Source organism: Cyprinodon variegatus, unplaced genomic scaffold (genome assembly GCF_000732505.1).
Source record: "Cyprinodon variegatus isolate N-32 unplaced genomic scaffold, C_variegatus-1.0 Scaffold317, whole genome shotgun sequence".
Lineage (NCBI taxonomy): Eukaryota > Metazoa > Chordata > Actinopteri > Cyprinodontiformes > Cyprinodontidae > Cyprinodon > Cyprinodon variegatus.
Window position 1 is genome coordinate 499213 of NW_015150770.1, and position 12361 is coordinate 511573.

At 38.9% G+C, this 12361-nt stretch overlaps 1 protein-coding gene across 6 annotated transcripts in view; it reads right to left on the reverse strand.

Moving 5' to 3' along the window:
* LOC107090945 (serine/threonine-protein kinase BRSK2-like) overlaps nt 1-12361 on the reverse strand; it is a 149457-nt gene that overhangs the window by 121816 nt on the left and 15280 nt on the right. Inside the window, exon 1 of one of the 6 annotated variants that reach the window (XM_015384602.1) lies at nt 10251-10315. The exons of the other annotated variants lie outside the window; for them this stretch is intronic. The gene's annotated coding sequence lies outside the window, so the exon portion shown is untranslated. Of the gene's footprint in view, nt 1-10250; nt 10316-12361 lie in introns of those variants that run through there. 6 annotated transcript variants of the gene reach the window in all.

Below are 12361 nucleotides of genomic sequence, written 5' to 3' on the forward strand. Positions count from 1 at the left end.
TGAATTGAATTGAATTGAATAAATGTGGGCGTGTCCCAATTTATTCCTCTCCAAGTTCTACATTTCTATGAAAGCTTTAGTTCTGATTAGAACTAGAAATCTTTTTTTTTTTTTCTGGAGGAGCCTTAATGTTCTCTCTTTAGACTGAACAAACCTGCATCCGCAACTGTTCCAATGTCATAAAAGGCTGTAAAATCATAAAACGGACAAAAAGAAGTGAGAGGAGCAGCCATTCAGATCCACATCGGATATAAGGGCCTGGGGTCCGCCACCGTGTCAAACTCCAGCTTAGTTACCTCCCAGGCGTTTCATATTTGTAGCTGGGTGACAAATCTGAGCTCTGGTTTCTGGGTGGTCCTCTTCACTCTCCTGGAGGCTGAGTCCTTCATCAGCCTGACAGGAATGACAGAGGCTCACCGCCGACGAGGCCGACGGCTCTCATCCCTCAGATCTTACCGCCGCCTCTCCGTCCCATCCATCGCCTTCTCGCCGCGATCCGGCTCTGATGAATCTACGAAACCGCAAAAAAAAAGCCTCCGTTTTTAACTCGCTGTCTCTTTACCCATCTAATCCTCTCCATCATGTCGCTTTCTTACCCAGCGTCTTTGCTCAGCACAAAGTGTTGGTGAAAAACTATGAGCCTAAATCCTGCAGCAGCAGCCCCCCCACACAGACATCTAAAAGCTTCTGCTTTGTCTCGTCCCGGTCCTTCATGCCAGTCTCTGCCTGAGGTCCCCTCCTTCATTTTAATGATGCATCATAAATCTTTCACCTCTCTCCCATAAATATCCTACTTCTGCTTTGAAATGAATAGAAGCGCCGCTTGAACTGGAGGATGACGTTTCTCAGGAATCACAGCAGGAGGAACAATCTTGGTTTTACTTTAACATCTTTATCTCAGTTTAAACCTTCTGGGTACTCCACTTCCTGGTTTGAAATATTCAATAATGTAGCAAATTATTTCAGGATTATCTAGGATGGTTTTATTATGTGAACGAAAAAACCCCCAGATAATTTGACTCTATCTGGAAAAGATGGAGTTTTACTTTTTTTACATTTCTAAAAGTGAATTATTGGTAAATCAAACAATAAAATCAAATGTCTTAAGAGACTGTTTGTGATCATAAAACTTTATGTTTAAAAATAATCAATTTATCTAATATCTAGTCTACGTCCTTCAGATCAGAGGTTAATCTGAGAGATCAGGGACCAAAAATTTAGAAATAACACCTACTTCTAATTAATTATACAACTTTTCCTTTCCAACTAATTTCCAATACTACAGCTTAGAGCATTAACTGATACCGATATTGACCTGATTTGATATCTGCAACAATAATTATTTTGTGGTTTGGGATGTTACAAAATGATTGATCAAGTAATTTTAATTCAGAGATCAAACTTTAAACTGAAGCGGATCATTTCTAATATCAGAGATTCTAGATACAGTCAAGTATTTTATTTACTTTTTTTTTTTTGTCTGATATCAAAACCATTTCCATTATCAACATCACATAAGAATACCTGTAATTAGTTTAAGCCTTAAATCCAGCGTTAAAGATAAAGATTATTATGGAGAAAAAATCAAAGCAGGAAATATTTTAATATTTAGGAAATTCAGATTTTTATTTTTAAGATATGGCTTAAATCTGATAATTTAAACTCTTTCAGGATTATTCTAAATTAAACGAAAATGATCTAAACAGAAAATAATCCATTCAAGACAGTAGGAAATCCTTAACCTCAGCTGATTAAAAAAACTTTCTAAATTCTTTCTCAAAAATGTAATTTGATTTTAAATTTATTTGAAGGAATATGAAATCTTAACCATTGTTCTTGTCCAAGATCTGTTCCCTTCACATCACCTCTTACTGACTTTAAAATATGTAAATAGAAGTGTAACCTAAAAACTGTTTTAAAAAACTACCTAGTTAGTAAATGACAGAAAAACTATCAACATATAATATCCCTCTAATTAATTTAGCTCTTATTGGATCTTTTTTAAGGGTACAAACATTAAAGTTGTAGCGGCTGTTCCAAATATTGTATTTCCGAATTCTCCCGAGTGGTTCACGACTTTACACGAGTGAATAAAGTGATTTGATTGGTTGTTTATCGAGGATCGTTTATATAATGGGACCAAGTAGCAGTAAATTGGTGACTTAGAAACGACGCTGTCAAGGAACGCTATGGACAGCGGAAACATGCAAGAGGAGGAGAGTTTAGTGTCGGAGGTCGTGGATGAGTCTCCTCCGTCATCCATTTTTTATTTAGAGGAGGAAAGCGGGGACGAAGATGTTGTGGAAGAGGACGCCAGGGCGGCAGAAGCTTGGTTTGGTGTAGAAGGCCTCCAGCCGTACATGTTTGAGCCCTTGCCTCGCAACGCTGCCAGTTCTGTTAGCTCTACGCCTGCCGAAGACACAGACGTCCATCCCCGTGAACACTGGGACGCAACTCAATGGGAAAGGAAAGGATTCTGGTTTCAACCGTTGCGTATATTAGCTGCGACACATGAATCAAGATGCTATGACCAAAAAAAAATGGATTGGCAGATGACTGTTGACATATGATTGGCCGAATTTTGGTGTTCAGGCTGACGTAGAACTAACTGGCCTTAATGAAAAAAAAACACAGATTTTAAGACAAGATTTAAAAATAGGAATTTTCTAACTTTTGGGACAATATGGTCTGATAAAGACTACATTTATATACATGTTTAAGCCAGAATGATTTGAAATTTAAATATGACTTCCCTATGACTATAAGTTGAACCAATTGTATTAAAAAGACATAAAATCTACAGGCATTCAAGTCAACCTATAACCAGAAACAGCCTGACCTCTCAGACAGTAGCCATAATAATTAAAGCTGCTTGGAACCACTGAGGAGATGTATCCAATAATCCCAGATTTCATCTTTTATGTGTCTTTTAGTCGCAGCGAAACATTCAGCCTTACTAGTGCTGACCTGGTATTAAAGAGCAGGAAGCTGCTCAGGCTGACAGTATGAGGGGTGTAAAGAAGAAACGCAGCAGCTGGCAGAGACGCACAGAGTCTGATGACAGATGGGCAGCAAACACACCAGTGAACATTCAAGGGTCTCTTTAAATAATCGCTGCCATCCAGTCATCAGGCACCATTACTTTAACTCAATTACAGCTAACAAAACCAACAAGCATCAGTTAGCCAAAGCGTTTACCGTTCATCACTGAGACTCCACTGGTGCGTTCACACCAGCAGCTACAGTTTAATTTATTCAGTCCATCCATGAACTAAGGTTGCTCATATTTTCAATATTACAAAGGTTTCACACATATAGGTATTATTATGTGACAACATATAAGATATAAATTGTAATTATTTATATAAAAATGGGCCAACAGCTAATTTCTCTGGAATAAAACATTTAAAATGTATTAAATCATAGAAACCTTTCTAGGATAAATAAAAAAGTTATTTATTTCTAATATTAAAGTGGTCAAAGTGTCTATGACAGCCAAGAGGTCCACCTGTCTAAAGGTCAATTTATGCTTCTGACGCATAGTCTCTGCAACCGTCAAATCTGTCTCTGTGCGTGACCACGCCCCTGCACATAGGTCCTGCAATCGTCGTTGCGCAGCTGAAAAAAAAACTTGATTACGCATCGGACGGTCGCAAACCCGTGCAGCTCAAGCAGAATGCGATTGGTCCTTGGTATGCCTTTCCAGCATTGGTTCGGTGCCGGGGCACGCAATTTAAAAAAAAAACAAGGTTAATTGCTCTTTTTGCCAACTGTTTTGGAAGATAAACACTCCCGCCGGCATCATCGAAGTTCTCGAAGAGGCTCCCCCTTTGCGCTTTGTCGTGAAACTGCTGTGCATCCCTAGAAATTCCAGACCGACGGTGCAGAAGCAAACCAGCAAAACTGGTTTGTAACCAGACCCAAGCAACATTTGATGTGTGCGGTTGCAGAAGTATAATCTGACCTTAAGGCTACCTTCACACTTCGGGCCTTGATGCTAAATTCCGATATTTTCTCTGAAATCCAATTCTATTGCACAATCTTTCACATTTATTAAATATATGCAACTTCTATTTTATCTCCTGTGTGAGCTGCATTCATACAGCTCAGGTGTCCCACATGCGCAGTAGAGGATAGAGTGATGTCACAAGTAGCGTGCTCTGTGTTTACAGAAGTAAACATGGATGGTAGTGCTGGAGCGCATCTAGCGATCTTTCATTTCTTTTACTACAGGAGCCACAACTTTAACAACGCAAACATTTGTTAAATTTTTTCCCAAATTCCATTTTTTCCGTTTAAATTTCCAAAAATTCTGTTTTTTCCGTTTGATGTATGTATTTTTGTGCTTCCAAACAATAGAATGTTGTCAAAACTTGCAAAACAATAGTTCACCTGACACGTAAAAGTCACGAGGGAACTGCTCAGCTCTGTACTTGGGGCTTAGTGTCGTGCTTCTCAAATTTTTCGCCGACAGCGGAGCTGTGGAGAGCCATTTTTTCAATGTTTTGATGGGAGCGGAAATGAAAAGGAGTGGGAGGGGTTGTGTTGTCCAGATTTGCGTCCCCCGGTGTGCATTTCCCCCCGACGTACGTTCTTCTCCCACACAAAAACAGAATTTCATTTCAAATGTAGAAATTTCGCATTTACAGTAGATTCCAAGTTAATTTGCCAATTCTGCGATTCCGTCCGCGATTCTGTGATCGCGGAAATTATAGGGCCCTAGAATGGTTAGCTTTGTTCAGTATCAAAAAACTTTCAGGTCGCATTCATTCGTGGTCTAATGAATGCGACCTGCAACAAATCATGAAAAGATCAGATTCATATCAGATTAAGAACCATTTAACCGGGTGGGCTGGGTCACATTTGAAAAAAGGGGATCTGTGTTGTTCAGACTGTCATGAAAAGATTGGGGTCAGCTCAGGCGGCAGTGTGAAGGTAGCCTTAATGTAATGTATGTTTTCTGTATCTAAGCATTGTTTAAGGCTCACTGGTTTCACAGGCTCTGGTTCAATTTGAGTTTTCTATGTGAAAAGGAACCAAATCTTCAGCAAAAATTGTACAAGTTCGTCAAAATGATTCACTGCTTCAAATGAAGGTAAAAAAAAAAAAAAAAACACCTATGACAATGTTTTAAAACATAAAAAATGATTCAAGACAAAAAGCAAAACTATTTATAGTTGGACACAAATGTGAAGAGAAAGTATTAATATTGGATATTAACTTGGAGCAAACATTTAACAATAAGACATTCAGCCTCATATACAAATAGTTCAGTTTTATGTTTTTGCTGAAATGTGTTTCTGATCGATGAAATCTCTGAAAGTCAGACCAAGCTGTTCGATAAAAGCTGAAAACTCCTCTGGTTTCTTCCAGATGATGAGTGAACAGGTTTAACAGAAGACATGTGGAACATGGTGTTAATCAGAGTCACCCATTTATCCACCATAAACACATTTTTATTGAGGATAAGACGCAATAAAGACAATAAGTGCTGAGATAAACACGAACCAGCACAGCAGAAAGAGGCTCAGTGTGATCAACGTGAGTTTAGGTCACTGAGTTGCTTTTGTTTCCCTCAGATGGTTTAAATAATCTGCAGATTTTTAACTACATGCAGGTTTAATCCTCAGACCAAAGTGCAAACAGAAACCTGTAGATTTTAAACATGGTAAAATGGTATTGGTTTTGGTAGAAGAATCCTTCAGGTTGCTGCATTGACCTTTGCAGCGATGCTGTGAACATTGTTCCACCGTCTGATGAATGCTGCCGTTATTTTCCACTCGCAGCTCCAGCTGTGGAGCCTTTCAGCAGGTTCCTCCAGCGGCGCTGACAGGACATGAACAACGTGCCGCTCTGCTCTTTTGTCACATCCTGTCGTCTAATTGGCTGTGCCACAGCGCCAATCAAACCGTAATGAGCAATATTGACCAATTATAACTGATGACATCATTGGCTGGATGATGCTGGGGAGTTGGACCGTTGCCAGGATTCAAGCAACTCATCCTGAACTTCCGAGCTTCTCCTCTTCCCTATCAGCCATGCCTTTATGGAGACATCCCTCCTTTCTACATCTACCTCCTCACGTTTGCTCCTGCTTGTTTCCTTTATTTTCCCTGGAAGCTCCGTGCTTTATCCCCCTCCTCCATCCCTTCTTTCCTCTCCATCCCCTCCCCCCTCGCAGGCTTTTATTTATCCGCCGCCACATTTGCTTCTCCCCCTCTCACTCTTTCTCTCCATCCACTTCTGCGCTCCGCCCACCTGCCTCTCTACTTCCAGATTTGCTCGCAGCGCTGTCTTTGTCTGCATCCCTGTGTTTGCGTGTGATGAACTCGGCTGGCAGGAGGCCAGAGCTGAAGAAGCATCCAAGGCTCTCTGCCTTTTATTTTTAGCCAGGTTCCTCCTCAGAGGGTCCAGAGGATTCGACTGACCTGCTCCAGCAAACCTCCCCCACAGCAGAGCCTCATCCCCGACACAACCAGCACAGCCACTGAGAGGAGAACAAGCAGCACTGGGAAATGTTTGGTTGTTTCAGCACCTGTGAATCAATTAGCTCAGCTGCTGTGCACATATGATTCAAACACAGTGACCACATAAAACACATAACTCACATAAAAACACAAAAAATGTACTGTCATTCTGGTCTAAATTATTTTCAAAACAATTTTTCATTATTTAGTAAAATGATTAGATGTTTAATTGGTCCATGATTCATTTTGATTGGTGAATTCAGAGATCCTCATAAGTCAACCCTTTCAAGGTTCGCTTTAATTTGTAAAATAATTTTATCACCCAAAGCGGAAAACAGTTTTATTTTTTTTACCCGGAGAGACATTTTTGTCCTGCAGTGAAGCTGAACACAATTAGCTTACAGACACAAAAGCTCCATGAAACAAACACCTAATAAAGGACATGTGCTTTGACTTTTAAAAATGTTAAAATATCTTTGATTTTTCTTCATTATAAAAATCATATCATATAAGAAATTTAAAAAACAACCCACTGGACTTTGTTTCCAAGTTTGAAGACATTTCGCTTCCCAGGTAGCTTTTTCAATTCCAGTTGCTTCCCATCTTCCTGAATGGGAAGCAAAAGGTCTTCAAACTTGGAAACAAAGTCCAGTGGAACGTTTTTAAACTTTTTTTGAGAATGACTACAACCAGGATGATCGAGAATCTTCACCAGCACTTTGATTTTAGGTTTTATAATAATTGATTAAACCTTACATTAATTAAAATACCTCTGGTCTGATGGATTAGATATTAAACACTTTTTACCCGAATACATTTTCCTTAAAGGATCAGCACGGAATAACCAATTTTTCATTATTTATACCTAAAACTAATACGTTCATGGTGAATTAATTAATTTAATGTTAATCATTAAAAAAATAAAGATATTTTTTCTTGCGTTCACCGAGTTCAGGAACGGACATTTTTGCCGAAATTCCTAACCCCTGCCATCTTCCAGCAGTGACGTCACGGTGCGGTAAGCCTAGCGCCATTCTCCCCGCTTTACAAGCTAAATCAATGGGAACTACTAGACACATCTGCAATCAATTATTAAAGATTTCCAGAGGACTTCACCATTGAAATTTACCAGAGCTACAGTGAAACTGACAATGCCCAATTGGATGTTGGAATACATTTGGTAAAAGTAAAAAAAAAAAAAAGAGTTATTTCCCCTTTCCGGCGGGTTCGTTGTTGGATCGCCAACTTGAAGAGGAAGGATTTGCCATCAAACTTCTGGCCAGAGAGAAAAAAAAAAAAACACGTCATCTGTCTGCTTCACATAGTGCGCTGTTCGTCACCATCATGGATAATTGTGAAAAACACCAGATAGAGCACTGGGACTTGATCAACAGCCGATACCGCACCGTGACGTCACAAACCAGTAGGTGGCAGTAGTGTTCTTTGACAAACATGGATGCCTCCAGTAAAGCACATTCACATGGAAATTACTCTGAATTAAAAACACTGATCATTTATTGAAAAGTACATAATAATTTGATACTTAAAGTACTTTTAGAAGTTTGTATTCTAAATGTGACCAAACTTTTCCTTAGTAGACCAACTGTCTAATTGCTGCATGTTCTCTAAACTCCTCATCAAGCTCTTTATACTCATTAGATTGATTTAATTAAATGACATGTAAAATCAAGAGGATGTCTGAAAACGACCTCTATGTGGAGGCATGACTTTACACGCTCACAGCTTTGAATGAGCTTTAATCAAATGAATAAAGCTTGATGCTTACATGTGGTCTAAGTTTGGAGGATACACAGAACACGTTCAGTTTCCATGATAAAGCAGGAAAATGAGGCACATTTTGTGGAAAGTCTTGTGATGTAAATGAAGACTCTTTCTTCAATATTCAGTTGGTTTGCATGTTAATTGGCGTTGTGGATGTAAACTGTACTGCTGCTGCAGTGTAACAGAGTTATTTTCTACTGCGTTAACACCTGTAGGGATGTTAGAATCGGACATCAAAATGTGGACCAATATCAGCCGAGAAACTGATGTAAGAATATATACGAGTACATCTAACGTCCCCAATATAATCAAGCTAATAGAAACAATATGCTTCTATTAAGTTGCTCTCATATCTATTAGGGCTGAAACAATCAGATTAATTGTGATTAACAGATTAATGAAATAATTGACAACCAATTAATCGTTAACTGGAGTATAGAGACTGTAAAATATGCCTTCAGCTGACAGAGCCACCCAGAGCAGGAATTATATCAAGATTGTAAACATATAGAAACATTTTGCATCAATTTGACTGATGATCCGGTTGAACTGTAAAATAACTTGAGATGACATGTTGTGAATTGGCTCTATATAAATAAACTGAATTGAATTTAAGATAAAAAGATAAAAATAAAAAAACTGTGACAATGTGCTCTATCCAGAACTCCTCAAGTGGAAAAGTTTCATTTTAATCTGGTTTAATTTTGTAAAAAATCTTCAATAAGGAACCTTTCACTATGCGATTATTAATTGATTAATTGAAAAACAATCGACAGATTAATCGATTTGCTAAATAATCATTAGTTGCAGCTCTAATGTCTATTGTTGCTGACTTTTGTTTTCTTAGTAATATCACTTGATGATTACAGACAGATGAAACAGAAACTGTGGCCAAAAGCTAAACAACATCAACCACTATAAGCACTTAGTATGCAGAGGTGAGTAAACCTTTAATACAGATAAACTATTTACAGATATAAACAGGAGATCCAGAAATTACATTACTTCAAAACGCACTCGGCAGCGAATATTTACAGTATGTATGGCATCACTAATATGGGGCTTTGAGCTGCAGGATTTTATAAAAAACAAAAAAATCCTTCGCAAGCTATGCATCAACATCATGCATCATCACTAAAACATGAAATACAGGAGCCATTCTCTGCAACAAGGCACCCAACTACTGTTAAGCCCAAAGTTTTTAATATATTTTGGTTTTAAGCAAGCGCTTAAATCAACTGACTGTAGGAGGTTCAGAGTTCAAGCCCCACTCCCACAGACTGCCGCTCCCTGGGTGCCCTACAATGGCAGCCCACTGCTCCCCAAGGGCATGGGTGAAATAAAGAGAGTAAATTTAGTTGCTCAGTATTTATGACAGTGTAATGACAATAAAAAAAAATACTGAAGAAAATAATGCTAAAAAAAACAGACAGATTAGGGTGATGGTAAGAAGGCCTTTTAAGGTCAGAGCCTGTTCTTATCCCAAAATACCAACAACATTAAGGTCAGGATAAAGAAATTCATGCATTCTGGGCCAATATTAGAAGTAGTTGATTGCTTCAGTTGTAATAAAGATTAGTTTCCTCTGATTATTGATATAATTTCAGAGATTATGCTTTTACTTCCCATCAGACAGAAAATAATAAACCCTTAATTTACAAGTATGGATCATTTTAGGGGCATCAATTACTGAATCTGTATTTATAAATGAAGATTTAACAATTGTACATGAATAGCATTTTGAAACTGTTTTTATTTTTAGCTGCTTCTTTTATAAACCAGGCTGTTACAAGGTGACAGAAACACCAACAAGCAGGATACTTATTGTTTAGCAACGAAACCTTTTGCTATCTTTCAGCTTTCATCCAGAAACAAAGATAGAAACATTATCAGCATGTTTTCTTCTCCTTTGCTACACCTGAATCAGAAAATACACATTAGATCTCAATCTATGTTATTCTACGGGCTGCAGGGCTTAAAGGTAAAGAGACTTTTCCTCACATCGTAGGATCAGTGATGCTCCTTCAGTGTGAACAGAGATCTATCCCATCCATGGATGACCCGGGACATATGTCCTAACCCCCCATCATCGGGTCAACTGTGAAAACTTGACTCTGTTTCATGTGTCTGCCTCTGTCCCACCCCCATTACCCGCCCCAGTGCTCATGTTTCGGTCTCTAAGGAGCAGAGGACTGGAAGACAGAGAGAGAGAGACAGCGATGAGCTTCGGTTTTTAACAGAGAAGATAACCATAAGATGGGGACGGCTGATGACAGACACTGGTAAAAAAATAAATAAATAAAAGCAAGTTGTTGTGTTTGTTTTTTTAAATCAAAATTTGACAATTTTACTAATTCCCATAAATCAGAATGTTGTGAAGAAATATTCAATTTTCTTTCTCAAAATCTTCCCCGGTTGAACCAAACTTGAATAATGAAATAAAAACCCTCCAGGTGAAGCTTTCTGAGTGTTTCCTCCATGCCGGAGGGTCTCCTCTGTGTCCCCACCTCATCTTTTTTCATGTGAAAGCTCATCCATGCTAACAACACACACACACACACACTCAGCGTGGTGTTACGCCATCTGTCAGGGGGTATAATGAGGGTCATGACCTCCTGTCACCCCCCTCCCTCTCATTACGAAGCTGACATTTCCACAAGAGCTGCGATTGGAGCTTTTTTTTCTGTCAGAGAACAAAAACAAGAGGAGCTCTGTGTGGAAGCAGGGAGGAACACTGTCAATAAACAACACCATGAAAACATGAAATGAACCTTATTTAATATCTGCATGAATCAGAAGGACTTCTGGTTTGAAATCCTTTTTAAAACAAACCTTTGTACAAATCTGGATGGTCAAAATTAACAACAGATTTACGAGGTGTTGCTGCAGAAACCACTCCGGCGATTCCACCTTAAACACGTCCCGATCGCAGACTCTTATTTCCAGTTATTAACACTGGACCAGTTTTAATGTGTCTTTAAAAAATGAATTTCAGAACAGTTTTTTTTTTTTTTTTTTTCCCCTCGGCAGTCACATCAGACATTTTGGCAGATTTAGGTAAAGGTCTCATATTATGCTACATTTGAAAATAAAACTATTTAAATGATGAGCTTAACAATAGTTTAGAAGGGTTGGCAGGTTATAACCCCACATGATGTCATAAAGGGCATGATTTTGAAACAGAGCCGAGCAAACATTACTATAACTGAAGCCTCTTTCCCACTGAAAATAGCAGGTTACTGATGTTGCAGATCCAGTAGCTTCCCATTTAGGGGCCCAAGTCGACTGGAAACCACAGAAAATTAAACATGGCTTTTTAGTTGATTTTAATCTGGAAAAAAAAGAAAAATCCCATGTAAGGAAAAAGCTGCAGTTTATGTAAGAAACAACTTTAATTTTATGCTTTTATATCCTGGCTCCTAGTTGGCTGCAGTCGACTTAATGTGAGGGTGAGCCCGTCTGCTCTGCCTCCTCTGCAGCTGGTTCCAAATCCTCCTTCCCACAATAGTCTAGTTTTACCAAACTTAAGATTTTATTTTTTGCCTATACCACCATCATCACTGATCTTTAATTAAATCAGGATCCCTGATGTTAGCTGAACAGCTGCTGTTTGAGTCCTTCTCTCTGCCAGGTCCAAAATATAAAAAAAGAAACTTTCTCTCCTAAATTTGAATGTTGTCATCTTGGGTCATGCAAACATTGAGCGTGCATTTGATTTTAGACAAGCTTGACCAATTTACTATGTGGGGCAGAAACTCTCCTGGTTCTTTCTACAGATCGGATGCATCCTGACCTTTAGTTTCCACTCATCCATCCCTCCTTTTCGCAGCTATAACTAATATTCAGCTTTTGGATAAATAAAAAAGGAAGGCATCAAAATGCCTCTTTGAACCAACACCCAGAGCTTCATAGTGTAATGCAGCAGATTTAATGCCCTTCAGCTACCTGGAACTACACAGGTGTGTGTGTGTGTTTACTGCAGTGAAGCTGCAGCCAGTCTTTGCTGTACTGCAGCAGAACCACCTTCCCATACGTTACAGAGGCTTGGAGGGGATGCACACACACACACACACACACACACACACACACACACACACACACACACACACACA